The 27,986-nt window shown below is 36.5% G+C and overlaps 1 long non-coding RNA gene across 1 annotated transcript; it reads left to right on the top strand.

Annotated features, from left to right (window-relative positions):
• Window positions 1-745: 745 nt before the first annotated feature.
• LOC140226496 (uncharacterized) lies at window positions 746-27,931 on the top strand. Its single transcript, XR_011900967.1, has 3 exons — window positions 746-783; window positions 2,478-2,590; window positions 27,871-27,931. It is a non-coding gene; the product is annotated as an uncharacterized lncRNA (long non-coding RNA).
• Window positions 27,932-27,986: the final 55 nt, after the last annotated feature.

Below are 27,986 nucleotides of genomic sequence, written 5' to 3'. Positions count from 1 at the left end.
CCGGGGAAAGAGTAGGGAATATTTTGCATTACTACTCTGACAGCCCCGTTTGCAGTTTATCCCTTCAGCCTCCACACTTTGACAACAATCACATTTAAACACAGCATAGACATTCCAGTCATCATATTGTCCATGCCTTGCTTTATAGTTTACGAGACTTGGTCTGCACGAATGCTTATTCACAACTAAAATGAAAGCTTAAGAAGAAATGCATGTACACTAAAGAAATAAATGCCATAGACATTATTTGAGTATTTCGGTATTGTATGTCCCATCATATAACTTTTTGCTACGTTCTTGGTCTCGGTTTTAATCAATTACACGCTATACATTAAAGGACGTATGTCCGTATGTGTTGTATAACTGTAATATTCTTTTGTGCGGTACCGATACAAATTTTTTGTTGTTGTCACTAGTTGTGAAATATGCAAAGTAAATTCATTCCAATTCAGTTTAATCAATATCAAGAACAAAGAAGGGAAGTTCAACAGATAAAACTGGTGGAAAGCAAGACCACGATAGAGTAAATAAAGTTGGCTTACGTTTGTCACTGACGGCAAAAATATCCCAACTGACAAATCTGACAAACACGAACATTTCTTACAAAATCAGCCATAAGACAGGGCGACAGTCAGTGGAAGAAGGACGTTTTTTTATTATCATTATTCTTTAAAATCTTTCAGACGGTGGATACATGTATAGTTTATCCTTTTCTCTAACCAGGATCTATTCAGACTCGCCACTGTCGGCTGATATATAGTACGAGAGAGACAACCTGGAAAGGTGAGTTGTTTCCAGTATAAACTCTTTTTTTTTTTTTTTTTTAAAGCTGGATCGTTTTTTCCCTGATCGTCCTCACAAGCAACAATTCGCTTCTTTTTACCTCTTTGCTACCCTCAGCCATCTTTAATCAGCAAACTTTAATTATTATCTATATGTATATGTCTCAAAGCACCCGTAAACTAGGATGTGTTCTTCCTTTCTTTTTTAGAGTCGATCGTCTCTCCTATATTTTTTTTTTCATGAATCTTTTGTACCTCAACTCTTACCTCACCCATCTACAGGCCATTCTTTGATTTTTCCTATATACAATGTGTGTGAGGCGGAAAAGTCTACTGCGAACATGGCAAGACGAGGCATGTTATAGCTTCGAACTAAATTTGACTGAAAAAAAATACTTCCTATACTTGTTTACTGCAGTATTACATTTTTTTTCTCTTATCAATACTTTTATATAATCATTGAACTTCAGAACCTCCTACTACTTTTATCGCTCTCTCTCTCTCCATCTCTCTCTCTCAGACAGCAATTAAGAATCCACTGCGTTTGTGACCCACATCGAAATAAACGTGTATGTTAAAGACGGAATGAAATATTGATTGCGATAACTGTATTGACATGACATATATGTATATATATGGATATATATGTATATATTATGTATATAGATATCATATCATATATATATATATATATATATATATATATATATATATATATATATATATATATAATTTCCCATTCCAAGTGAATTCACCTCAAAAAAAAATGTTTTTAATTTTTATTTATTTATTTTTTTTTTTAGCCCAGGGACAGAATGAACAATCATGCTCATGGCATAACGAATCTTTGATATTGCTACCATTCAAATCATATTATGATTTGATTGGTAGCAATATCAAAGATAGCCGTGAATTCGTAAGATAGACTATTCTCAATATCACTTTTATCATGCAGATCCGTCAAATGAATCAAGAATCTTTTCACGAAAATATCCAATTTGGCACAGAATTGGTCATCAAAAACTTTGCAAAAAAAAAAAACCCAAACAAACAAACAAGCAAACAAAAAACAAACAAACAAAACAAACACCAAAACAAGAAACACAGTTTCAGGTGAGGAAACGAAGCAACGCAGTTTTGATTTGTTGTGTTTGTACGCCTTTTGATTTCCAACCCTCCGTCTAGTTTTGTTTTCGCCACGGCGAAGAATTAATGGCATTTACAAGAAACATAGGTTTACTGTGTTCAGCTTCACCAGTCTCGGTGGTATCCAGCCTGCTTACCTGCAATGTGAACTTAAAAAAAAAAAATCAGTAGCTGTATTTTTTTTTTTAATCAGCAGTTGTAAAGCTTTAAAATCAATCTTACAAAATATTGTTTTGAAAAACTTTGAAGCTCGAATTCCTCTCCTGTGTAAGTAGCATAAGCACGGTAACCAGCGTGTGCATAAACTCCGAAAGAAAATGACCCTTAAACTTATTGCATTGTACTAGCAAAGCAGTGGACTACATTATGTTGTTGTTGTTGTTGTTGTTGTTGTTGTTGTTGTTGCTGTTGTTGTTGTTGTTGCTGTTGTTGTTGTTGTTGTTGTGTGTGTGTATGTGTGTGTGTGTGTGTGTGTGTGTGTGTGTGTGTGTGTGTGTGTGTGTGTTGGAAGACATTGATTGCAAATGCCTCTTCAATCTCCCCATACAGTGATCCCTTCATGAACATACCTGATTGTTTCTCTCAAACATCCCGAGGGACACAAGGGACACAAGGGAGTTACATCAAGCTTGGCGTCATTTTAACCTTCATCATTTTGAAAGGTATCTATAAAGGAGGTTGTGGAGGACGCAGAGGAGGATCTCTCAGCCGCCAAACTCACAGTGGTAAAAACAGAACAAGGCAGAAAGAAAGAAAAACGAAAAGGTGGAGGCAGCAAGTGAGGGGCAATGTAATAAATATGCCGACAGAGCTCGCTAAGCTCTGACACATATGAGGGCACACTGCCTCGACATGGCGTGAAACGCTGCACAGTTCTTGTGCTGACGATTTCCGGTACATCTGCTCCGTAGGGTGCGTTTATGCCCAATTTGCATTTTGAATCGCTGATTCCAAACGCTGATTCCAAACATCATTGGGGTGATGTTCACGCTCATCTTTTCTCTTTTTTTTTTTTATTGCTCATGAAAGAGTCGATACCACAGACATGTCTACACACTATTGAAATGGCCTGCTGTAAATACCTAGACTGTATATTACATAACAAACTCTTCAGCATGCATATCTACTGCACGTGAACCTGAAAGGCGTTGAGATGACGCCACTATACCATGTTTGCGTTTATGCTTCCCCTGTATTGCGATTAGCGCTAAGCGCTAAATCATAAACGCACAAATTCGTATCAGTGTTTTGTAACGTTGTTTATTATATCAACCTGATTAGGCGCAACCGTGATTTGCTTTGACTAGGTTTCAAACGCTGATTCTGGCCCTAGAGAGTTGAGCATAAACGCACCCTCAGTTGGATCGAGGGGTAATCTAAAGGGGATCCAGTAGTGAGTACCTAGACTGGTGTATTACAATGTGCGTAAGTGTATATAGACACACACTTTCTTTAACAATTGAAAGGAAACCACACTTTTCTTATATGTTACATGTCTCACTGTATATCGCTGTGTTTTTTTTTTTTAACACAGCCCTTACTTTGCAACCACAAAGAACATCCATTTGGAGAAGTGAAGGAAAATGTATGAATTCATTCACAACGAGGCAGACAGGATTTCATCGTCAAGCGATGGTAAAATCTTCGATTGAATTTTTAAAAGTAAGTCAGGTATTGTTTTTTTTTCTTGTCATATAAAACTGACAATACATGATCAGCACCCAAAGGGCTGAAATTATCATGTTGCCATGTAATACATTGTAGGACAGATATATAGTCATTATTAATGATTTTATTATGCTCTGCAATTAAAGTGACGATATAAATATCAAATCAGGTAAATAGAAACCATGAGTACAATGGCTAATATAAAGAATGGACTGAAAGTGTAACTTGGAACCAAGGCTGAAACATTTGTAATTTCTACACATTACTTTTCCATTTCTTTATATATATATATATATATATATATATATATATATATATATATAATTTTTTTTTTTGATTGAACTAAAAATGAAAAGAAAATCCTGGGAATCGAGTGGGTCAAAAATATTTGCATTAATGTATTGCACTTTTTTTTTTATCCACGTTTACATATTTAGTTGTCTTTTAAAATCTGGTACATGTCTTAAAGAAATATAAAAAAGAGTAGTTTTCATTCCTTTTCGGTAACCAATATCAACATGATGAGATATCTCATCAAGACTTAGCAAAATCAATACATACTCATTTTGTCTAACCTTCTAACCGTTCTAAATGTGTATTTTCATAATAATCTCCATACTTCAATTTCAATTCTATTTTTTTTTTAATAATTTATGCCATGTCTATCCCATTTCAAACTCCACTGAACGTATTTGCAACAAGCATTTTATATTTTCAACATGTTTCAGAAATAGTCGCCAATGTGTAGTTCTTCAAGTAAGGATAGGGTTCTAACTAAGATCTACCTATTCTAACACTAACAACACTCCATTCATTTGGATTGTATTTTATGTGATTATTTGAAGAACAATTTTATTTCATCATTTAGTTGAGATTAAAATATCAATGAGATTGTAGTGAAATATTTTTCAACCACTGTATAGAATCTTGACGTAGTTAAAATAGAATCTTGACGTAGTTAAAATGTGGCATTACTGTTAAGATTCAACATTATCAGATTCATAAAACAATATTTGTGTTTCTTATCATGCTGGGGCACCCCAGCACAATATGCACCCCATGAGAAGATAATCGTAGTATAATAATGGTATTTTACGCAGTGCAACAATTTTCTAAAAACTAATTTTCAAATCAATTACAAAACATCTCTTATTGAACTTTGTTCATTTTCCGTAAAAATATATATATGAAGAGTTTGTTTGCAAAAACCGATAAGTCCATATTTGCCAAATGAGATATTTGCGATTAAAGGTAAAAAAAAGAGAAAGAAATTAATAAGAAAATTTTTGCTTCCTTTGACCATAACTTAAAAAATGTACCTGTATATGTAGTGACCAATTATCATTTAAAAGGTATTATTTTGTACTTTATGACAGAGACCGTACTTCAAAATCTTCAAAAATGGACTTATCGGTTTTTGCGAACAAACTCTTCATATATATATATCTGGTCTGTCAAAAAAAAAAGAAAAAGAAAATTGTAAGTGTGCACATTTTACTATCATTTTCTTATATATACCCTTGAATAAAATTTCTACATCTGGTTGTAACACTCGGTTGTATATATTTCAATCTTTTGTAATTGCTAGTCTTACACCGTTTTCTTAGAATCTCTTTTTGGCAAAGCCACTTTTTCGACTTGTGCGGGGTTGAGTGTAACAGTAAAGTGAAAGGTTTTACAGGTTTTGGTTCACTTTTGCTATATTTTGATAAGCCTTTTTAAAATAAATTGGAGAATGAGTACAAACGGTAGTATCCAGTGTATAAGATTGTAGCTGTTCAGCTGTGGGATTTAATGTTTCCTTGAAATTTACGGCAGTCATTGTGTGTGTCTTCGTATGTGTTTATATGAATGAACAGTTTATCATTTACCACTTCAACATCATAAAATAATAGCGAAAGCGTGAATGAACATGTTCACGCAAGTCAGGTTCTAAAAAGTAGCATACCGTTTCAGCTTATCAGTAGACGCAGAGTGTAGTTGTTAACAATACAAATACAATATCAATGAAGTTTATCATATTCTGAGATCATGTCTTATCTCCACAGTGAGACATTACCCCATCAGCAATCATGTACAGATTTCTCAAGCTTTTTTTTTTATAGCACACAAAATGAAACATTGAGTTTTAACCACAGTTGCATCCAACTTCAAACTACCAGTAGAAACTTCACCCTCAGCCCTTTTGATTTATAGTCCTGCTCGATACAAAGCGTTTATCTTAGCCATGCGACACATTTCGGAATTGAAGAGCATTATGCTTCACCGCTTGTACCAACAAGCAGGCTTTAAGGCACTCAATCACACACAGACACACACACACACACACACACACACATATAATATATATATATATGTATATATATATATATATATATATATATATATATATATATATATACATATTATGTATGTATGTATATACATAAATATCTTAGATAGAGTCGTTGAAAGTATAATATAGGCCTAATACAAACATCTAAATGTGCCATATTATTATAATTATGTATTTACTATTTGTTTCAGGTTTGTTTCGTGGTGAAGTCCTCGGGACTAATTTAACAAGACTTTGAAAAGCACGCCTTTCAAAATGGTTTTTCTCAAGCTAGAAACAAAAGTAAAAACAAGACAAAAATGAGAATACAAACACAAACATCACTTGCATGGACGCATTTTTTTTTTTTTAATAAGTAAATAGGGCATACAATCCGGACCATCTTAATATTTCACACAAACTATTACTGTGGCAACCCAAGAACCACGAATGAAAGTGCAAAACGCTAAACCGTTTCTACCACAGTCACCAAGTATGATATTTTCTTATTTAACTACCCCTGACTATCAACATCTGATGTTATTATGCAATTCTATTGCATAATATGCTAGACTATGCTTTATTCTGACACAACTGCTTTTGTGTTTTGTTTTTACTTGTTCAAAAATCGCTGTACATTACACCAATGACAAGATGATTATCATGAGGACACGAAAGCATAATTCTTCAGATTAATCCCCACGGTTAGTACCCATTTAGGCCTATATCAGTCTGTCCAGCAGTTGTGTTTCAGTCTTGAATGTTTGTCTTGGTCCGCTGTTGACAAAAGGCGAATAAACTTATTTTTCACGTCCAGATTTGGTATGTCCTTGTCCGTAATAGACGTGATTCCACTTTGCGCACGAGCAGAAAAAGGTCATTTGTACAAACAGACATTTCGGTTTGTAAATTTACTGAGATAAGCATTTGTGAAGCGATGATTGTCCATAAGATCCTTATCTAAATGGTGCTTGCCAGCACATCCACCTGACAGCAAGAAAAATAGGCTGTTATTGCATTCAATACAAAACAATGAAATGGATGCCTGCTGCTAAATTGTCAACTGATGGAGTGTTCTGATCACCTGCTCTAAAGGCAAGGTCAGTGTTTGAACATGAATTCCATATATTATTACATCGGACAAGCTTATGCATTATGCCGTTTGAAAACGAGTGAAGTGCCTAGACAACTGGGAAAAAAGAAAGGTCATTTTTGTACCAACGTGCGCATGAGCTAATTATATACCGGACTGGCTGCTTATTTCCCATGGACTAACCTCTTGAATAATCCAATTAGGCCTAATGCTTATATCCCTTTGATAACTTGATTATAATCCTTGGAATAATGAGGAAAAGACTCTGGCAGTTTTAGGATTTTGTCATCAGTTAAGTTTGATATCGTTAGTATTAAAATTTTGTTGCTTTCATTTCGTTAGTGTAGTGCGCATCATCCCGATCGTATTGAGTATAGAGCAAAGTCTTGCGTGAAATGTTTGTCTGGCAGGTATTTGCAAGATTTCATACTAAAACGTTAGGGTACTAGTATAATGGGAAGCAAGCCACTTGTGAAATATATCATTTATCTTGAAGCTTTCCATTTGTGTGTCTGAACCCTATAGTCCGGGTCATTGTGAAACTGTATAGTCTAGGGAGTGGGAGATTTCTTTGCGCCCCCCCCCCCCCCCCCCCATCTTGTCATTTAAAGACTGAACGTGTCCAATCCGGAGTTCTACAAGGATGTATTGTTGAATTTAAATTACATATACCGTAGTGGAATCAACGATCAAATAATTTCGTTTGCGTAATGCACGTACTTTACTCATGTTATACAAGCGAGAATTGATATTTTGGTATGATGAATGCGATATGTAATGTATTGTCTTCTATTTTCTCATCTTTTTTTTTTTTTTTTTTTTTTGGAGAGTAGCCTAACATGGACATTGACATGAGATGGTAGTATGTGTAATGCCATTATACACAACGTTTCATCCGTGTTCACAAGCGTCTACGTCATACACTTAAAATTTGTCATGTTCTGAGATTTGTTGATCCCCATCGTTGATGTTTTCTTTTTCCAAAGGCAGTTGGGTCTGAATAGGCACCTCAGCCAAATAAGTCCAGAATGAGAATTACGGTTCTTGTTTCAGTGAGATGAAGATTACACACTCGTCATTGACAAACATCTGAATGTATAACTCATCAAAACGCACGTATTTCGGTGACGACAGTGATAATGGGATCAAAGTTAAGAAAGACCTCCGTTCATAGTCCAAATGTGTGTAGTAGACCCATGCTGATAGCACGACAAATAGGAATTACAACTATAACAGACAAACATTTTGATAATCATCAAATCAGCTAATGTCTTACTGCATGCAATTCCAAAATTCACTCTTGACTAATGACCATTTCCACTGTTTCTGCGCCCCTGTGATGTTTGTATAATTCAATCGCAAACACAACACGCAGAATAGCAGAAAGGCGGAAAGTCTTCGCGCTGAAATTTCCATTTGGGACTTGAGCAGCACATTACATTTAGGATGTGAACTTCGAAATGGTGTGCTCTTGAAAAGGAGAAAATAATGCGGACACCAGGGCCCGTTTCATGAAACTTTTTGTCAGTGATTTACACTGACAACTGTTAAAAGCTACTGAAATCCTTGCGTCTGATTGGCTGATAGCAAATTTTTTTTTCGGTGAAAACCTCCGACGAACTCGTTGATGAAAGGCCCCCCGATTTACCAATCATTTCTTTGTTCAGTTGAACTGGTAATTTATTAAGATAAAAGCCTAATACTTTCCCTTTTAATTTAGTTTTTATGAGCCCAAGATATGTTTTGAAACCTGTGTAGAAATATCTTTTTTGTTTGTTCATGGTATAATAAAACTTCTTCGGCACTGTACAAAAGAAAAAAAAGGAATATCTGCCTTCGTTTGATGAGTTCTCAATTTATAATGTATAAATAGAAGTTTATATTTGTTATGTTTGCCGTAACTTTAGACGTTTAATCACGCAGAAAACCGTCATTTTGAGGGTGGCTTCACTTTTAAAAAGGAAGTATTATTTTTTAAACACAGATTTTTTTTTTTTTTTTGAATAAGTCACTGGTGTGGGAGGGTGATATCACAACATTTAATCACACACACACAAACAAACACAAACAATTGGTGGATGCTCTAAAGTGCAGATTTTGAACAACCTTCCCCGCTTGGTCACTTCGACGCCCCCTCGCTGGTATCCTCCCCCAATCATGACCATGAACCGACACCCTTGACTACCAGTGGCAGATCCAGGGGGAGGGGGCGCACCGGGCGCCCTCCCCCTTTAATTTCCAAAGCGAAAAAAATATATAGCTACAAGCGGCAATTTTTGAACTGTAAAATGTCAAAAATTTCAAGCTCACTCGCTGCGCTCGCTTGCATTTAATTGTTATGCAATTCTCATGATGTTGCTGCCAGTAATTTGTCGTTTCACACCGTCATTCCATAATCAATGTAAGGAAAACTGTTAACATGTAACAAACATTGCGCCGACAAGAAAGATCTTAAATTTTTCGGAAGATATTGGGTACAAATGTTTACATGTGTATTCAAGACACATGAAAAGAACATGTTTCTTCAGGCGCTGGCTCGCTTTCGCTTGCTTGCACACACAAATATTAAAGTGTAGTAAATGATGATTCTGGATATATGGAATGACTTTCAAGGGTATTGTTATGAGGTATTTGCAATAAATTATCAGCAATGCCAGCAGTTATAGCCTGCAATAAGAGATTGGAGCTAAACGTCCTGGGTTATTAGAAAGATAATTAAATGCCATGGGCGTAAATCCCGGGGGGGATGGGGGGGATATATCCCCCCCTGAAATGGAGGAGGGGGGGATGGCCTGTACAATCATCCCCCCCTGAATTTTGAAAAAAAAAATGGAGGAAGCAGAAATGTGATTGTATTAATTTTGGCATATTGCATAACGTTTGTACGCCGGCCTTCAGACAGGTAACAGAGCTGAACAGTATTCTATCTTGTAGGAAAATGTATACATAATTTTCTCAAGCGCTCGCTCGCTTCGCTCGCTCGCGAAGAAAGTAACATCGACATACACTGTAAGGTATGGCTCAGACGTTGACAACGTCAAATAGTATAGGCCTATGTAAACATGCTATGACGCGAGTAACTGGGGACCATCTGCAAGATTTTATGTACAAAAACAAACAATCAAACAAACAAACAATAACAAAAACTATATTGCCATAATTGAACCCCCTCCATTTCCTGAATCATTCCTGAGAAACGACAGTGACTGGTGACTCAGTCAGGTTACATCTATGAGCACACCCAGGGAAGATCAGGGGCGTCGAATCTATCTCGGGGGGGGGGGGGGGGGGGGGGCAAAGGGGCATTTGCCCCGCCCCTACGGAAGTGTTTAGGCAGACAAATCATTTATCCCCCAAGCAATTCCCGAGATGAGGACAAACTGAATCTCGAACTTTCTTAATGGAAAATTGTCCAAATATCGCCAGAACTACGCACCAGATCGTTGTATTGCAATCATAAACATGCAAAAGCTCCGCTATACAGGATCCCTTTCGATAGACTTTGTACACTTTTGAGATTGACGTATATTTCCCTAATTTATCAAAGAGTGTGCAGCAGATCTTTCACTTAACAAAAGCACCCTCATATGCAGAGGCGTCGATGGGGGGGGGGGGGGATGGTTCCCCCATAAAAGTGGGACAAACAAAAGCGAAAAATATAGCTACAAACGGCAGTGTTTGGAGTGTAAAATGTCAAAATTTTAAAGCTCGCTCGCTCCGCTCGCTCGCATTTATTCTAATCGCTATGCCATTCTCCTGATGCTGCTGCCAGTGAATGGCAGCAGTTGCGCCCGGTGCGCCCGGCCCCTTAATTTCCAAAGCGAAAAATATAGCTACAAACGGCAGTTTTGGACTGTAAAATGTCAAAATTTTGAAGCTCGCTCGCTTCGCTCGCTCGCATTTGATAATTATGCCATTCTCCTGATGTTGCAGCTAGTAATTGCCAGCAGTTTTCGCCCGATGCGCCCCCCTTAATTTCCAAAGCGAAAATATAGCTACAAGCGGCAGTTTTGGGACTGTAAAATGTCAAAATTTTGAAGCTCGCTCGCTTCGCTCGCTCGCATTTAATCATTATGCCAGTCTCCTGATGTTGCTGCTAGTAATTGCCAGTAGTTTTCGCCCGGTGCGCCTCCTTAATTTCCAAAGCGAAAAAATACAGCCACAAACGACAGTTTGGGGGACTGTAAAATGTCAAAATTTTCAAGCTCACTCGCTTCGCTCGCTCGCATTTAATCATTATGCCATTCTCCTGATGTTGCTGCCAGTAACTGCCGGCAATTTTCGCCCGGTGCGCCCCCCTTAATTTCCAAAGCGAAAAAATACAGCCACAAAGGACAGTTTTTGGGACTGTAAAATATCACAATTTTCAAGCTCACTCGCTTCGCTCGCTCGCATTTAATCGTTATGCCATTCTCCTGATGTTACTGCCAGTAATTGCCGACAGTTGCGCACGGTGTGCCTCCCCCCTTAATTTCCAAAGCGAAGAATATAGCTACAAACGGCAGTTTTTGGACTGTAAAATGTCAAAATTTTTAATGTAAAAAGATTTCACCGTGGGAGGGAAAAACCCCCCTACCATACCCCCCCCCCTCGCTTGCTTCGCTCCCTCACGATCTCATAACCGCTCCCCCAATCCTGTCTACGCCGGTGATAGGCCCCACTATTTAGTAGGCCTTCGCAGTGATGTCGCACAGGCGGAGCAAGAGCTGAAATACCACGATTTAGTCATTCAATAATATATTGTGAATATTTCATTTTCTATTGGTTTTTAAAAGAAAAAACAAACAAAAATTTCACCAAAAGTGTGCACCAGATCGCTGAATTTCAGGTCTGAAAATGCAAAATCTTCCTCGTGTGGGAGAGGGACAACCCCCCCCCCCCCATACACACCCTCCCCCCGTTAACCCGGTCGCTCCACTCTCTCACAGATATTTCAAAAACAAAAAATGTCTTCATACTTTTAAGGTCTGATTTTCCGCCGCAAGTCATCTGACAAGCAAAAAAAAAAAAGCAACAACAAGAACAAAAAGTCTTCATATTTTTGCTGCCACTTTCCTCTCACTTTATATTTCATGCAAAAGAGTGGGACATCCGATCCCTGTGAAGTGTGCGTGTGGGGGGGGGGGGGGCACCAAGCTTCCCCCCCCCCCCCAAGGCTGCGCCGGTATGGGCTTGTAATCGTGGTGATGGTGACCATCCCCCCCACTCCTCAGTACGGATTTACGCCGTTGTTAAATGCATTCTAAAGCGCTCGCTACGCTCCCTCGCGCGTATAATCTAATTTCATATACTGAAAGAGCATGATCAAAATTAATAATCTATAATTAATACAATATTGGGATTATGCATAGGTACATTTTGATTATCATCAATCAATCAATCAATCAATCAATCAGTCAGTCATTTATTTAATGAGCGCAGAAACTATGTTTATATAATTCTACTGCATTCATATTTCACATTCCTCAAGTAAAACAATATTTCCATTCCATTTTCCGGAATTACTCAGTTACATAATTATTTAAAAATGTACCAAAAGTATGCATGAAATCGCACGATGACCAAAATAGATACTAAAAAAAAAATCTCCCTACCGTGTAAGGAGGAGGGGGCACACCCTCCCCCCCCCCCCCCCCCCCTCCCTCGCTCGCTCCGCTAGCTCGGACTCGGTCGCTATGCTCCCTCGCTTTGCGCCCCCTCTAGAAATTCCTGGATCCGCCCCTGACTATACGTACAGTAAAAGGAAGAGTCCTTTTCGTGGCAATGTTGCTCAATGACTGCGCTGTGGAATGTATCACATTCCGTTATGTATTGATATCCCCATTAAGTTTGCAGACGACAGCGCACGCACACACACGCGGTGCCCCCCAATTTCTTGACCACACGTTACGCCACTGGATATATTGTAAGATAATCTTTTCAAATCAATCACATGAAATCAAATCAAATCAAATCAAATCAATATTTCTAAAGCTCTCTCTCTTCCCTTTGGAAAAGGCATTATAATGCAAAAATGTAATATTAATGTAATGCTGTATTATCTACGTCCATGATGCGGTGATAATTTTCAGGCGACTTAGGCAGTATTTCGACTTAAATAAATTGGACCTATAAGGGGAATCTTGATAATGTGATGATAATTTTCCACACAGTGCATATTGATATTGATATATTGATATTATTCACTTTCCTCAGCACCCATTACTTTGTATCGTTACTGTGCTCACGGTCTCAATTATTGTAGTTTACTCTTTACGATTAAACATGCATCAATTTTGTCACTGAAGAAAGTGGGATCCATATCATGTTACTGTCTAAAAAACGGAAATATATTTGAACTTGAACTAGAAACAGTGTGTATATAAAGTGCAACATGTTTGTGTGACGGAATCGACCAGGCCCAAGTATTTGTATGGTATATTATCTTTTTTTCTTAAAGTTGTAAACTTAAACATAAATGTTATTGGTTGAGTATGTTGATATGTTGCTATTTAGTTCATATATTCAAAGATATAGAATTGTGTGAAATTTATTTTTGATTTTTTTTCTTGTATTTTAATGCGATGATAATGATTATGATTGATATCATTATAAAGGGGCCCTGATCTGTTGATGGGTTTCTGCATTGTAATTGTACATGTACACACATTATTGAAAACATGATATGTATCATAATATCCAGAGATACATATATCGTTTGCAATGTTAACAAAAATTTGATATTATACGCGGTACCAAAGAAGTAATACAGAAGGGCTGCAGTGAAGCGTAGCTTTGAAGCGTAGCTTGAGTTGCTTGCAGTCCTACATAATAATATACAATACATTAAAAGGTAGAGAAGAGTGACTACGATCTTAGAAGAAAGAAGAGAAGGAAAGAGAAGCTTGACTGCATAACGAGGAGGTTTGCCTATTTTTTCACATAATACATCATCTGGATTACAGTTTAGCATATTGTGGCACGTTATTTTTTTTCCACCATGGTTCAGATGGACAGTTTGTGTGCCAGTAACCTTTAAAGAGTATTACGTGTAAAAACATATTTTAACCTCATTTTGAGGAATGTCACCTTGCGTAGCGGATGGACGAAGACAAATAATCAATTAAAAACATCTGCAAGGACTAGAAATTGTATCATTTAGTTCAGACGCAAGAAATTGCAGGCAATCGTTTTTTAGCTTTTGGTTATGGCTCTGGAAATAAAATCATTTTGAATTTAATTGAATTGAATTGTTTGATTCAATTCGTTTTAATTTCATTTTAATCAACATTATTTAAAGATTACTACACATTTTCATCCTAACTTCATGCAGGCGTTTGTATTTTTCTCTATGAATGATTAACAGGTAAATCTTATTGTAAGTCTGAATATTAAACTAATCTAACTGGACTTTATAACGCAAGCTATGTCGAAACAAAACAAATAAACCAAACAACTGACAATAAGCCTTGATAACAGTGTTCATGTTATACATGACGTATCTATAGCTTCCCAGGGCAACATTTGACAACATTTCGTCAAAGATTAATCATTAAACACTACATCAAAACTTTAGGGGTTTTCCCTAATTCTTTCAGACATCAGTAGCGATAAGTCCCGATTATTCGTTAACGATCCCCTATCGCCCGCTGAACATAACTTCTTTTTTTTTTTTCCAACCACTAATTTCCAACCTACGTATGCACGGAGTGAGAACGATTGTTTGGCAAAGGTTATGATTTGATATGTTAATGACACTCTCTACATGGGTACCATATAAGTAATTATATAAACCGTCGAACAATAAAAGAGCTGTTACATACTGCTTGGTATAATCCATTGAACTTCTGGGACTGTTGGAGAGGTGGTAAAGATCTGCGTGTTCACGTCTAGTTTATCGACCTGAACTTTCCTACTGTAGTCTTTTGGCACGGATTCTCCGGAGTAAGTTTTTTTTTTTTTTTTTTTTTTTACCTTACACTTATTTCTGTCGCTCATATTTCATATAGTACCATTGTACGTGTAATGTCATGGTATATTTTGGGACAGTCTGTATTCATGCGGCTGCTACACTTTTGCATCTGCAAGCAACGATAGCCACAAACACAGTGAGTCGAATTTGACTCTCCTTAATTGATATCATTATAATAACTGCAGGCTTTTCTAGTAAAATTGAATTCATGAAAGTGAAACTGCACTGGTCTTACATCCGAGACACAATGAACAGTTCTAGCACTGTTATTTTCACACTTCCCTTGACACCTAAACATACACTAAATAAAAACAAACAAACAAACAAACACGATACAAAATATAATAGAAAGTGGGTCATGACTAGAAAGTGTGTTAGCATAATGTACATAATAGACTATTCTCTACAACATGTGAAATATGAAGAATCCGCAAAAGGAAAGCTTGTAGCCGCGGGTTCCAGAAAAAAAAAAATGTGAATGTAAATTTACTTTGTAATGGAGATTTGTAATACTTTGTAATGCACACAAAGCAGTAGTGACAAAACTATGAAAGCTAAAATAGGAAAGGCATAAAGGACAGACGAAGTAAGAGAAAAGAAAGAGAAAGGAAGAGAAAAGTATCATTGTTAGTATATATTTGTGACAATCTCTAAGCGTACCTGCTCATTACGAGTGTATTAATTTCTACGACGTCACTGCGTGCCTTTCTCGAATGTTAGTTTTTTTTTTTTTATTAAATCCAATTAACGAATACAAGTTAATCATATTGTACGCCAATTATTTATTATAATATTATCTTTACGATTCGTTGTCCGTGTAAAAGCAATTGAAAAGACTTCCTCAGCAGCAGCAGCCGGGAACCATCACCCTTCCAGCTGTTATAAGGTTTAGACTACAATGGTATTGTATTGGATATTAATTAAGTTTTACTTATTTTCAACCCAATTGTGAAAATTTAACGTATCTTATCTAAAATAAAAAAGTGCAAAGTCAGAATATGCTACACAAAAAAAAACAGTAATAGAAGTTTACTGATAAAACAATCATTTACCTTACATCTAATAAAAGCAAACAGCCTTTTCTTCAGTAGTTGTTTTGTTGACTAGTCTTGTTTCATGATTGTTCGCGTTTGTTAGTCTTGTCCATCCCGTTTGTCGCTTGCAGCCTTTCTTCAGCAGTTGCTTTGTCTAGTCTTGTTTCATGTTTGTTCGCGTCTATGAAAGTAAGTGTATTGTTATCTGTAAATCTAATTCTCAGTGGGCTTCGAGATTCTTCCTTTCTTCCTTCTTTACTTTTGTATTTATAATGCTCTAATTAATCTTCCCATCGATTTTTTTTTTTTCCAGAGGGGCCCACATTCTACAAGCTCTGTCTTACATGGGTCTCTCCATTTCTCGCACTTTAAGCAAGGTTACACTTCATTTCGACCACTTCTGTTTCTTTTTTACTACAATGTATAATTACTATGGTCCTCAATTATTGTATAGTCTTTTCATTGCATAATGTTCTGTTTACCTTATTCTCTGTTGTCAAAAGAAGTGTATAATATATATGTTTTGTCGAAAAAAAATGAAATAAACTTTGAATTGAATTGAATTGAATTGAATTGAATTAGAATACAAAGAAATGTCATAGAGACAGCTAAAAGCTGACTAAAAAGTACAAAACGTGTCATTCGAACATGATATGAATTCTGAGTTCTTAATTTTTACATCGTTAGAATTCATAATTTGTACTCGCCCCCCCCCCCCACCTTACAAAATGTTTAAAAAATGTTACTCGGACGTGCTACAAACCATAAGTTATTACACTATCTGAAACTGAATGCAGAAATAGGGCCAACAGTGAAAAACAAAATACAAAGCATGCAATTCGAACATGATAACATTCGCTATCATTGCAATTATGTAAAAAGAGTTAAATATCAAACGAAGAATATCAGGGGCAAAAATGTCTGAGGTTAACTGTCTGAGGTAAAAAGATTCAGCGGTAAAATATGTCAGGAGTAAAAAAGGTAAGAGGTATAATGTCAGAAGTAGAAAATATGTCAAGGGTAAAATTGTCAGAGGCATAAATGTCAGCTTTTGGCCTAATCAATGTCAGAGACAACGTGACAGAGGTATCATGACAATCGTAGCACTGCTGGTGCTGTGGCATAGTCTCGACACAGATGTATAAATGGGTACCAGGCAACGCTGGCGTATATAATGACAGGGCCCATGGTAGAGCAGTTCTAACACTGAAGAGGCTACCCTGGGTAAATAAGACCTAGGCTTATCACTATTATGCTGTGCACAAACGTTCAGGTTTCAATATCGATAATATAGTGTATTCGGAACATTCAGCATAGGATCACGCGAATCTGGAAGGCTCACTTTCTGGTTTTCATGATTATTTCACACCCATACTTTATCATACCACATTTCACGAGTTTCTCTTCATGCAGATATGGACGTATGGCAAGCCATTTTGCTTTTTAAAAAGATTTTCTGATATCATGCATTCCATTTCGTGATATAAAAAAAAAACAAAACAAAAAAACCCCCGAATTTCTGATATCACAAATTCAATTTGTGATATCACAAATACCCATTGGTTTATCACGTACAACCAATTTTATATCACGAAATCGAATTATTGATATCACAAATTCAATTCATGATATCACAAAGTCAATTCGAGATATCACGAATTCACATTCTAATTGATATCACGAAATAGATTTAGTGATACCACTAATTCCATTTTGTGATATCATTAATATACATGGAATTTCAGCACTTATCTTGCGCAAGAAAATCATTTGATTTCGAGCATTAGTTTTGCGCAGAAAACCACGGTAAATTCGAGCGTTAGTTGAGCGCAGAGATACACAGAGAATTTGAGCATTTTTTTTATAGTTCTGCGCTGAAATTCAACAGTGAATTCGAGCGTTAGTTGAGCGCCGAAATGTTAGAGGAATTCGAGCTTTAGTTTTGTGGTGAAAAGCAACTGTGAATTCGGGCATTAGTTGAGAGCAGAAATACATAGGGAACTCGAGCGTTAGTTCAGTGCAGAAAGCCACTGTTAATTCGAGCGTTCGTTGAGCGCAGAAATACACAGGGAATTGAGAGCGTTAGTTTTTGCGCTGAAATTCAACTGTGAATTCGAGCGTTAGTTTAGCGCAGAAATACACAGGGAATTCGAAGGCCTTAGTTAGGTGCAGAAAATTGCTGTGAATTCGAGCGTTAGTTGAGCGCAGAATACCCAGGGAATTCGAGCGTTATTAGTTCGATGCAGAAAATCACTGTGAATTCGAGCATTATATTTAATCGCAGAAATACACATGGAATTCAAGCGTTAGTTAAGCGCTGAAAATCGCTGTGAATTCGAGCGTTAGTTGAGCGCAGAAATACAAAGTGAATTCGAGCGTTAGTTTTGCGCTGAAATTCAACTGTGAATTCGAGCGTCAAAGCTGTGTCACACCAGCCTTGCGTGCGACTTGCAAAGAACAATTTTGACTACCCGGAGGTCCCCGTAGATGATCCGCACATGACAGTACCTAGCAATCAGCGTTGCCAGGTCCCAACAGAGCAAAATCACCAAAAGGCTTGTAAAAAATCACCAAAAGCCATTAAAATCACCAAATTTGAAAAAGCGTAGGTAAGGCTTCAATTTCAAGACAAGATTATGTCAATAAATCTTAATCAAACACTCTGAGCGAGTCTCGGTGCAATTTTCGGCTCGCCTTTATAGTCACACCAGGGAGGTGACATACTAAATGCAAAATGTGTACGATGTGTATGGATATGTGATGAGTGTTTGTGTGTGTCGAGTGACAAAAAAGGGGCACATCTTATGTTTCTACAGGAAATAAGGGGAAACTTTGGGCAAAAGGCATTTTCGTTTCAATTAGTGTGATTATTTTTCATTGGTCTAAAAATCACCAAAAAGTTACCAAAAATCACCAAATTTTGATTTGGTTACCAGGCTAAAATTTTGTCACCAAACAACTTCAAAAATCACCAAATTTCACCCTTTTTGGTTCCCGAAATCACCATCTGGCAACACTGCCTAGCATGTATCTCAAAAGTAGTCGCCCGGAGGTGCGCACGCATATTTTTTTTTTTTTTTACCCGCAACCGTGTTTAGGCCCTGTCACACCTTTCCGGGCAAGCTACTCGGGCTTGTTACGTGTAGGGATTTTCTAGCATACCGGACATTCCTGAGGGCGGAAAAGGATTTGTGCGAGTCAGCGCATGTGTCTTACTTTCTGGACGCGTTATACTTGCGAGTATACTGTGTGACCTTTGTACCAGTTGCGTGGGGGCTGACAACTCAGTGAAGGAATTCCTCTAATGGAATGGCTGAAATCTCACAGAATGTCATTATCTTGGCTGCATACGGGACTGCGAAGTATACCTGCGCGGGAATTGCCTAGAAAGTATACTGCCGCTAAAGGTCTCCTACTGGCATTCTGCGTGGACCTCTACGGGCAGTAGTAGTGACATAACTACGAAAGCTAAAATAGGAAAGGCATAAAGGACAGATGAAGTAAGAGAAAAGAAAAACCGGAAGAGAAAAATACCATTGTTAGTATATATATGTGACAATCTCTAAGCGTACCTGCTCATTGCGAGTGTATTAATTTCATTATCAATTTCATTAAATTCACTGCGTGTCTTTCATGAATGTTAGTTTTTTTTTTGTTTTGTTTTTAAATCCAATTAACGAATACACGTTAATTATATTGTATGCCAATTATTTATTATAATATTATCTTTACGATTTGTTGTCCATGTAAAAGCAATTGAAAAGAAAACCCTTTCTAGTTATTTCCTCAGCACCAGCAGCCGGGAACCATCACCCTTCCAGCTGTTATAAGGTTTAGACTACAATGGTATTGTATTGGATATTAATTAATTTTTACTTTATTTTTCAACCCAATTGTGAAAATTTAATGTATCTTATTTAAAATAAAAAGTACAAAGTCAGAATATGCTACACACACAAAAAAAAAAACAGTAAATAGAAGTTTACTGATAAAACAGTCATTTACCTTACATCTAAAAAAAGCAAACTCAAAGCTGATTTCATACCGGATACACATCATTATTTATATGATATTACAAATATTCAATTGATAGTAAGATGGGTATTTGATAGACCAAGTAAAAGAAAAGAAATATTGGAAAATAGAGGCAAAGTGAAAATGGATTTTGAGAGGTGAGAGAGAGAGAGGGGGAGGGGGAGAGATTAGGTGAGAAGAATTAGGAGACAAGGAGTGAAGAAAAGGAAAAATCAAAAGGAAAGTAGAAGAAATTGACAAACTGGGTCAGAACTAATAAGTTATCACTCAATGCTAACCCCCCCCCCCCCCGATGCCCGAAATAGTAATACTGTTGACAGTTTAAACACAAATATAGCTTTAAATGATTCCATCTAAAAAGAATATCAAATATTAAATTCTTGGGGGTCATTGTAGATGATAAACTTTCCTGGAAATCACATGTTGATAATGTTTGTAACATAATATCGCGTAATATAGGTATTATAAATACTTATCTATACATTGTATAAACCCAAATTATTGGAATTCTTTGAATCATGATATAAAAAACGCCCAATCCATATAGCTTTCAACAGGAGACTGAAGTCTTTTCTATTGCAATAATATGACTCTGCAGCACTGAACAAGCCATTTAGTCTTTTTTCTCACATACCGACTTACCCACTTTTTCTCCTTTTTGAAGAATAAATTGTAATCTTTTACTCTTTTAATCTGTTACTCCTGTTCATACGTCGCTCTATTTCCTTGTTTTTCTCTTTTCGCGCAATACAATATCACTTTTTTTTTCTCTCCACAACTATCATCTGTTTCCCTTGGCATGCTTCTGCCGAAGATCGCTGTCTCCGTTGTGCGTTTTTGTTTGCTATTTTGTCTTCTGTCTGTTAGTCTTGTCCATTCCGTTTCGTCCCGTACAGCCTTTTCTTCAGTAGTTGTTTTGTTGACTAGTCTTGTTTCATGATTGTTCGCGTTTGTTAGTCTTGTCCATTCCGTTTTGTCCCGTGCAGCCTTTTCTTCAGCAGTTGCTTTGTCTAGTCTTGTTTCATGTTTGTTCGCGTCTATGAAAGTAAGTGTATTTATCTGTAAATCTAATTCTCAGTGGGCTTTGTGATTTCTTCCTCTTCTTCCTTCTTTACGTTTGTATTCATAATGCTCTAATTAATCTTCCCATCGATGTTTTTTTTTTTTTTTTTTTTTTTCCAGAGGGGCCCACATTCTACAAGCTCTGTCTTACATGGGTCTCTCCATTTCTCGCACTTTAAGCAAGGTTACACTTCATTTCGACCACTTCTGTTTCTTTTTTACTACAATGTATAATTACTATATGGTCCTCAATTATTGTACAGTCTTTTCATTGCATTATGTTCTGTTTACCTTATTCTCTGTTGTCAAAAGAAGTGTAATATATATGTTTTGTCGAAAAAAATGAAATAAACTTTGAATTGAATTGAATTGAATTAGAATACAAAGAAATGACAGAGACAGCTCAAAGAGTAAAAAGAAAGCTGACTAAAAAGTACAAAACGTGTCATTCGAACATGATTTGAATTCTGAGTTAATACTTTTTAAATTATGTTAAAATTCATAATTTGTACTCCCCCCCCCCACACACACAGAAATTCAAAGTGAATTCGAGCGTTAGTTTTGCGCTGAAATTCAACTGTGAATTCGAGCATTAGTTGAGCGCTGAAATACACAGGGAGTTCGAGCGTCAGTTCAGTGCAGAAAATCGCTGTGAATTCGAGCATAAGTTTAGCGCAGAAATACAAAGGGAATTTGAACGTTAGTTTTGCGCTGAAAATCAACTGTGAATTAAAGCGTTTATAGTTTAGCGCAGAAATACTCAGGGAATTCGAACTTTAGTTTTGCGCTGAAATTCAATTGTGAATTCGAGCGTTAGGTGAGCGAAGAAATACACTGATAATTCGAGCGTTAGTTATAAGAGCAGAAATTTTGATGAATTTCAGATGTTATCTTAACATTACCACTGCTTTCTTCTTTATACACATCCATACATCCATTTTTTGTTCTGGAGTGATAGCAGGAGTGGCAACATGTCGATAGGAGAAACACGTTGCGTTATCTGACCACCAGCCGACATCAGTGGCAGGTTTACGACTCCCTCTTCTATTTGTTGTCTCCGCACTGTGCATGAGTCAGCTGCTGATAAAACACAGACCAGAGGGATGATTGTCCTCTATCGGTCCTCCGCATTACAAACGCGTGGTATGCTTTCATAAAACACATACACGTACTGTACATACAGCCAGTCCACACATTATTATCGATTTGGTTAAGAGTCTTACTGTAAGGGGACTACCACATACAAAATGTAGCATCATTAACATTAACGTAGTATAGGTTTTCCCCATCCATTTTCGCACTTTTGTCATTCAATTTCAAAGATTTATTACTCACTTTCGTCCCGAGAATCACGTGGAACGCAAATCCAAACTTCAATTTCGTCTGTTGTCACTGTAATTCGTTTTTCGCCAAACATTTTCGAAGACATAGCATTCAAAATCGTCAATTGTCATTCAAATTTATCCCTCCCGCTGAGGGGTCGCAGAATGTGACGATCAAATTCGTTTTTGTTCACACAATTTCATGAATTTTTCATTCAAATTAGCCAGATGTTGTCGTATGCGAGACGGTATACGTCTGTTTGTATCAGTGTGTACTCGGATTGCTTTTGTGTGTGTCTGTATGTGTGTTTCTGTGTGTGTGTATGTGTGTGTGTGTGTATGTGTGTGTGGGGGGGGGGGGCACTTGTGTGTATGTTAACTCCCGAATGTAAGATGTGAACGGTTACAGAAAAAAAAATACACGGATGACTAGGAAATCACATCGGATAGAGATATGAGACGAATAGGAATGAAAATGTAACGAAAATGATTGACAAAAGACCAAAACGATCCTGCTGTTTTGAGTGCTGCGAGTGAGACTGACGAATTTGAACTGTAAATGACGAAAATGTATGCCAAATGACAAAATTGAATGGACTTTATTTGAAAATGAACGAGGAAAGACGAATTTGAAAGTAAGATTTGCCTATTCCCGCTATCCCGTGACGAAATTGAAGTAAAAATTTGTGAAATTAAATGAAAAAAAGTTTGAAAATGAATGGAAAAACCTACAATAGACAACAATTTGAGGACCAGAACAATGAATGAAATATAGGCCTTAAGTGAGCATAGTATCATTGAATTTGTGATAGTGTTGCAAAACATTGATTTGTATCATCGCATATCATACCTTGATGATCATTTAGGGAATAATGGATGAGTAAGTCTCTTTATGTACAGGGCCGGCGCACTGTTTTCAAAATTGTGGGGGCCCACTTCCGGGTTTCATGAGCTGCGCCGCCCCTGATGTAATATACGTATTTGTGTTTTGAACATTCTTCTTTAAAAGTTAGCAGTACTATACATTCCATCATATCAGCTCAAAACTAATGTTCCAATTCCCTGAGTATTTCTGCGCTAAATCAACGCTCGAATTCACAGTTGAATTTCAGCGCAAAACTAACGCTCGAATTTCCTTTTGTATTTCTGTGCTAAACTAATGCTCAAATTCACAGCTATTTTCTGCACTGACCTGACGCTCGAATTCTCTGTGTATTTCAGCGCTCAACTAACGCTCGAATTCACAGTTGAATTTCAGCGCAAAACCAACACTCGAATTCACAGTTGAATTTCAGTGCAAAACTAACGCTCGAATTCACTTTGTATTTCGGCGATTAACTAATGCTCGAATTCACAGCGATTTTCTGCACTGAACTAACGCTCGAATTCCTTGTGTATTTCTGCGCTCAACTTACGCTCGAATTCACAGTTGAATTTCAGTGCAAAACTCTCGAATTCCCTGTGAATGACTGATATCACATATTCGAATTAGTGATATCAATAATTCAATTTGTGATATCACAAAATAGGAATTTTTGACATCAGATTTTCGCATTTTTGAAATCACAAATAAGAATTTTTGATATCATAAATTCAAATTAGTGATATCACAAATTCATTTTGTGATATCACGAATTACCATTGGTTTTTCACGTGAAACCTATTTTTTGTATCAAGAATTCAAATCTCTGATATCACAAATTCATTCAGTGATATCGCAAATTGAATTTTTGATATCACGAATTCGAATTTCTGATATCACTAATTGAATTTTTGATATCAAGAATGGATTTTGTGATATCACAAATTCGATTTCTTGATATCGCAAATTAACTTTATGAGCTACACTCACGGGAATTTGTGATATCACAAATTTAATTCTTGATATCACAAATTGAATTCTTGATATCCAGAATCTGATTTTTTGATATCACAAAATAGAATTCGTGATATCAGAAATTAACTTTAAGTGTAAGAAAGGCTTGCCATGTGGACAACACGTTTCAACGGCAGTCCCCCAGTCCTCCCAGGGGAAGGGGTTTGTCATAATATAACATGTTAAATCACAGGATAAGATTCATTACATGTATTTTTTCCCTCAAGATGTATGCAAATCAATTCAAGATATCCTGATGGACATGATTGTTTGGGAGAAGAAATAGACAAGCCGCGCCAAATTGGGGGGGGGGGGGGGATGTTGTCGATGCTATTCATCACTGAGAATATCGAGAGAACATATTTTTCGCATGTCAGGAAATAATGTAGTTTTTATTCTGGATCCTTTTTACATTTGCAGTATTCAAGGGATAAAGTGCGCACATCACTGAAAAATCTAGAAATTTTCGACTAAATGTCCTCTGTAAGCAAACTACTGGAAGAGATATGCCATAATCTAGGCCTTAAAATTGTCACACCGTTTTTGCTATACATACCTATCAGTAAGAATGGTACTGTGGCATTAGAGATTGACTGATAGGTGATGAGCATAGCTCAAAGAATTAGATGTGGGAAACTGGTTAATTTGATTTCATGGGAATCTACAGTAAAATTAATCACTGAAGAATCAGATTTCATAGACTCCAAGGTGTCTTTAAATCATTAATGTTTATGATGGGACAATTGAAACAACGAAGGAAAAATTGAAAAAAAAAACATGAAGGCACATGACATGAAGGCACAATGAAATAATATGGAAGAAATCAATAAAATTTTGTATTTCAATTGTATTAGATTGAATTAAATTAAATTAAATTAAATTCATTTCAATTCAAATGAATTTATTGGGAATTGAATATATGTATGTATATATATATATATATATATATATATATATATATATTATCAATGGAATACTGTCATTCTCTTTGTTTCCAAGACAATAAAACACACAGTGTGAACATCCAACATAACTGAGATATACGTGTACAGATAAAAGAAAAGAATAAGAGAACACGTCAATTGAGAACCATTCGGGAGAAAGTGAATCAAATTATCTGACTGAATTACTGCACATGTATTAGGGTGTCAATGCAGAAGACTGTCCTTAAATAAGCATATAGCTTGAAAATACGACTGTCTTGAAAGAGCTGAAAAAAAATGGGAAAAATGCATCAGGTATATACTCTACTTATCGAAAACAAAAGAAAAGAAATAAAAAAAGAGTCCTTCGGTGTGGCATCACATTGCGACAACAGAAATTGTATAGACACTATAATATGTACAGAGAATGAGGTGACAGAGGTACGTGATGGTGCAAGTGAAAGAGCCCAGCAGGTGCGCGGTAATATTTCAATTCATACAGTTGTCATTTTCATTCCACTACTTATAAATACGATTATTGATTATTTGAGAAATTAATTCCAACACAGTTTTTCATCCTCATACACATCATTATTGATGTTACTGAATTCGGTCTACTGACTGTAAAAAGGGTAAAAAATCAAGGAGAATTTGAGAAAAACTGAGAAATAGAAATTAAGTAAGAAAAAAACAATAAAGAGTGAAGAGTGTTTAAAGAGAGAAAGGGAGAAACAGGAAGAGAAGTTAGGAGAAGGCAGTAATGGAAGAAACAAATATGAGTTGGAAAAAGATGGAGAAAATAAAGTGACAGACGACGAAAAAAGAAGACAAAATCAGAGTAGGAAATAGATGTACAATTAGGACCTGTCATTCGAATATGATTTGATTTCTGAGTTTTTGTAATTAAGTATTGCGTTAAATACATATCTCAATAAAGCAAATGCATAGACATTACATTTCGATCAATGTGATGTAAATTATGAATTATCAACTTTTATCATTGTTCTGACGTATGCATATCGAAATATCAGAAAAATGAAAGGCAAATTCTCCCCTAGGCTATAATTCTCGTCAAACAAAGCAAAAATTCACATCCAAAATTATCATTGATATATTTCTATGTACATTACTGTCATGACTGTTTGGATATGATGGTCAAGCCAAAACTTCTATCGTTCCCTGTATAACATACATTTGACTATAATAATGTATGCGCTACGAAAGTCTTAGCAATGTTATCTAAATGATGTCCATGAAAGGAAGACACGGAATTACTTTAGAAGAGTCCCAAAGACATTCATAATATAGGCCTATGTAAAAATATATTTGATTGATGTCGCTTAAATTTGGTTTTGCATGCTCTGTTATTATTGAGGTGAAATTGTCAAGGTAGAAGAAATCCTTGCTACCCATGAGTATCTCATTGGACGTTGGCCACTTAAAACGTGTCGCCACAGAGCAGCGCCACCTTATCATGGTGTTATGAATGTCCATGTATGAGATACATTGTACCCGGTTTCTTAATGTGTGCACGAGCACGTATCGGATTGATCAGAATATTTGTTTCTTAATAACGTCAAGGATAGAAAGAGTAAATAATAAAGGCATAAAAAAACCCTGTAAGCTAAACCAAAACCAAAACCAAAACCAAAAAACAAAAACAGCACAGCGAGAAAATGTAGTAAATAAGGACCCTAGCTCCCGATTTGTCAATTTGTCAGTGACGTTCGTTTTTACTTTCAACTCAATATCGATCCAAAAAAAGAGATTTACTGCCTCTTAATTCTCAGGTTAGAATCCGTCAAAGTGTCATTCATTTTGATTGTTTTGATTTGTCTGTTTGGTTTTTTTTTTTTTTTTTACTTGAATATGTGAAATAGTGAGAAAATGATTGGGAAGATTTATAATAAGAGTTCAGAAACAGAGTAATATTATATTAGACAGGTATTCTTGAATACTTTTGGAATGAAATATCAGGGATGCCTGATGATCATTAAAGGACAAGTCTAACTTCATTATATCGCAGGGCTCAACACTAACGGTGGCCCGGTGGCCCGGGGCCACCAAATTTCAAAAAAGAACAAATTTGGTGGCCCACGTCGGGCCACCAGAATTTTTTTTAAGGTACAGTTGTATGTCAATAAGTTCGTAACTTTTGGCGCCGGAAATGCATAAACGCATGCAGTGAGTTAATGTTTTGTATTGATATTTTTTTTTTCGGGCCACTAAATTTTTCCCTCGGGCCATTAAAAATTTGAAATTGATGATTTTGGTGTCCCCATCGGGCCACCAAATAAAAAAGTTAGTGTGGAGCCCTGATATATGGATTGAGTGAATGCAGCAATATTGGTAGAACACATCAGTGAGAGCTTTGAGGAAAATCAGGCAATTTGTTCAAAAGTTATGAAATTAAGTTCAGCATTGCTATATACTATTTTCCTATATATCGTTCTACGCTTGTGACATCATACACTGTAGAAGTCTTCTCATCCAGCAGTGACTGTACAGATATCTTAAATATTAATAACTTTTGAACGGATTGTCCGATTTTCCCCCAAACCTTTACTGATGTGTTCTACTAATATTGCTGCATTCACTAAATCCATATGTACACTGTATATGTCCTTGTCCTTTAACTTCATAATCTATGTTATTCTTTTACAGAAAATTCGAGATGTTTTGAGCACCTAATGTGCGATGGATCTCACTAACGGTGAACGGAAGGAAATCAGTACGAGAGGAACCCTCCTCGTGGGTGTTAGCGATAATACTGTGCTAAT

Source organism: Diadema setosum, chromosome 3 (genome assembly GCF_964275005.1).
Source record: "Diadema setosum chromosome 3, eeDiaSeto1, whole genome shotgun sequence".
In the NCBI taxonomy this organism is placed as follows: domain Eukaryota; kingdom Metazoa; phylum Echinodermata; class Echinoidea; order Diadematoida; family Diadematidae; genus Diadema; species Diadema setosum.
The sequence above is the reverse complement of the archived record's forward strand: the minus strand, read 5'-3'. Positions and strand labels throughout refer to the sequence as shown.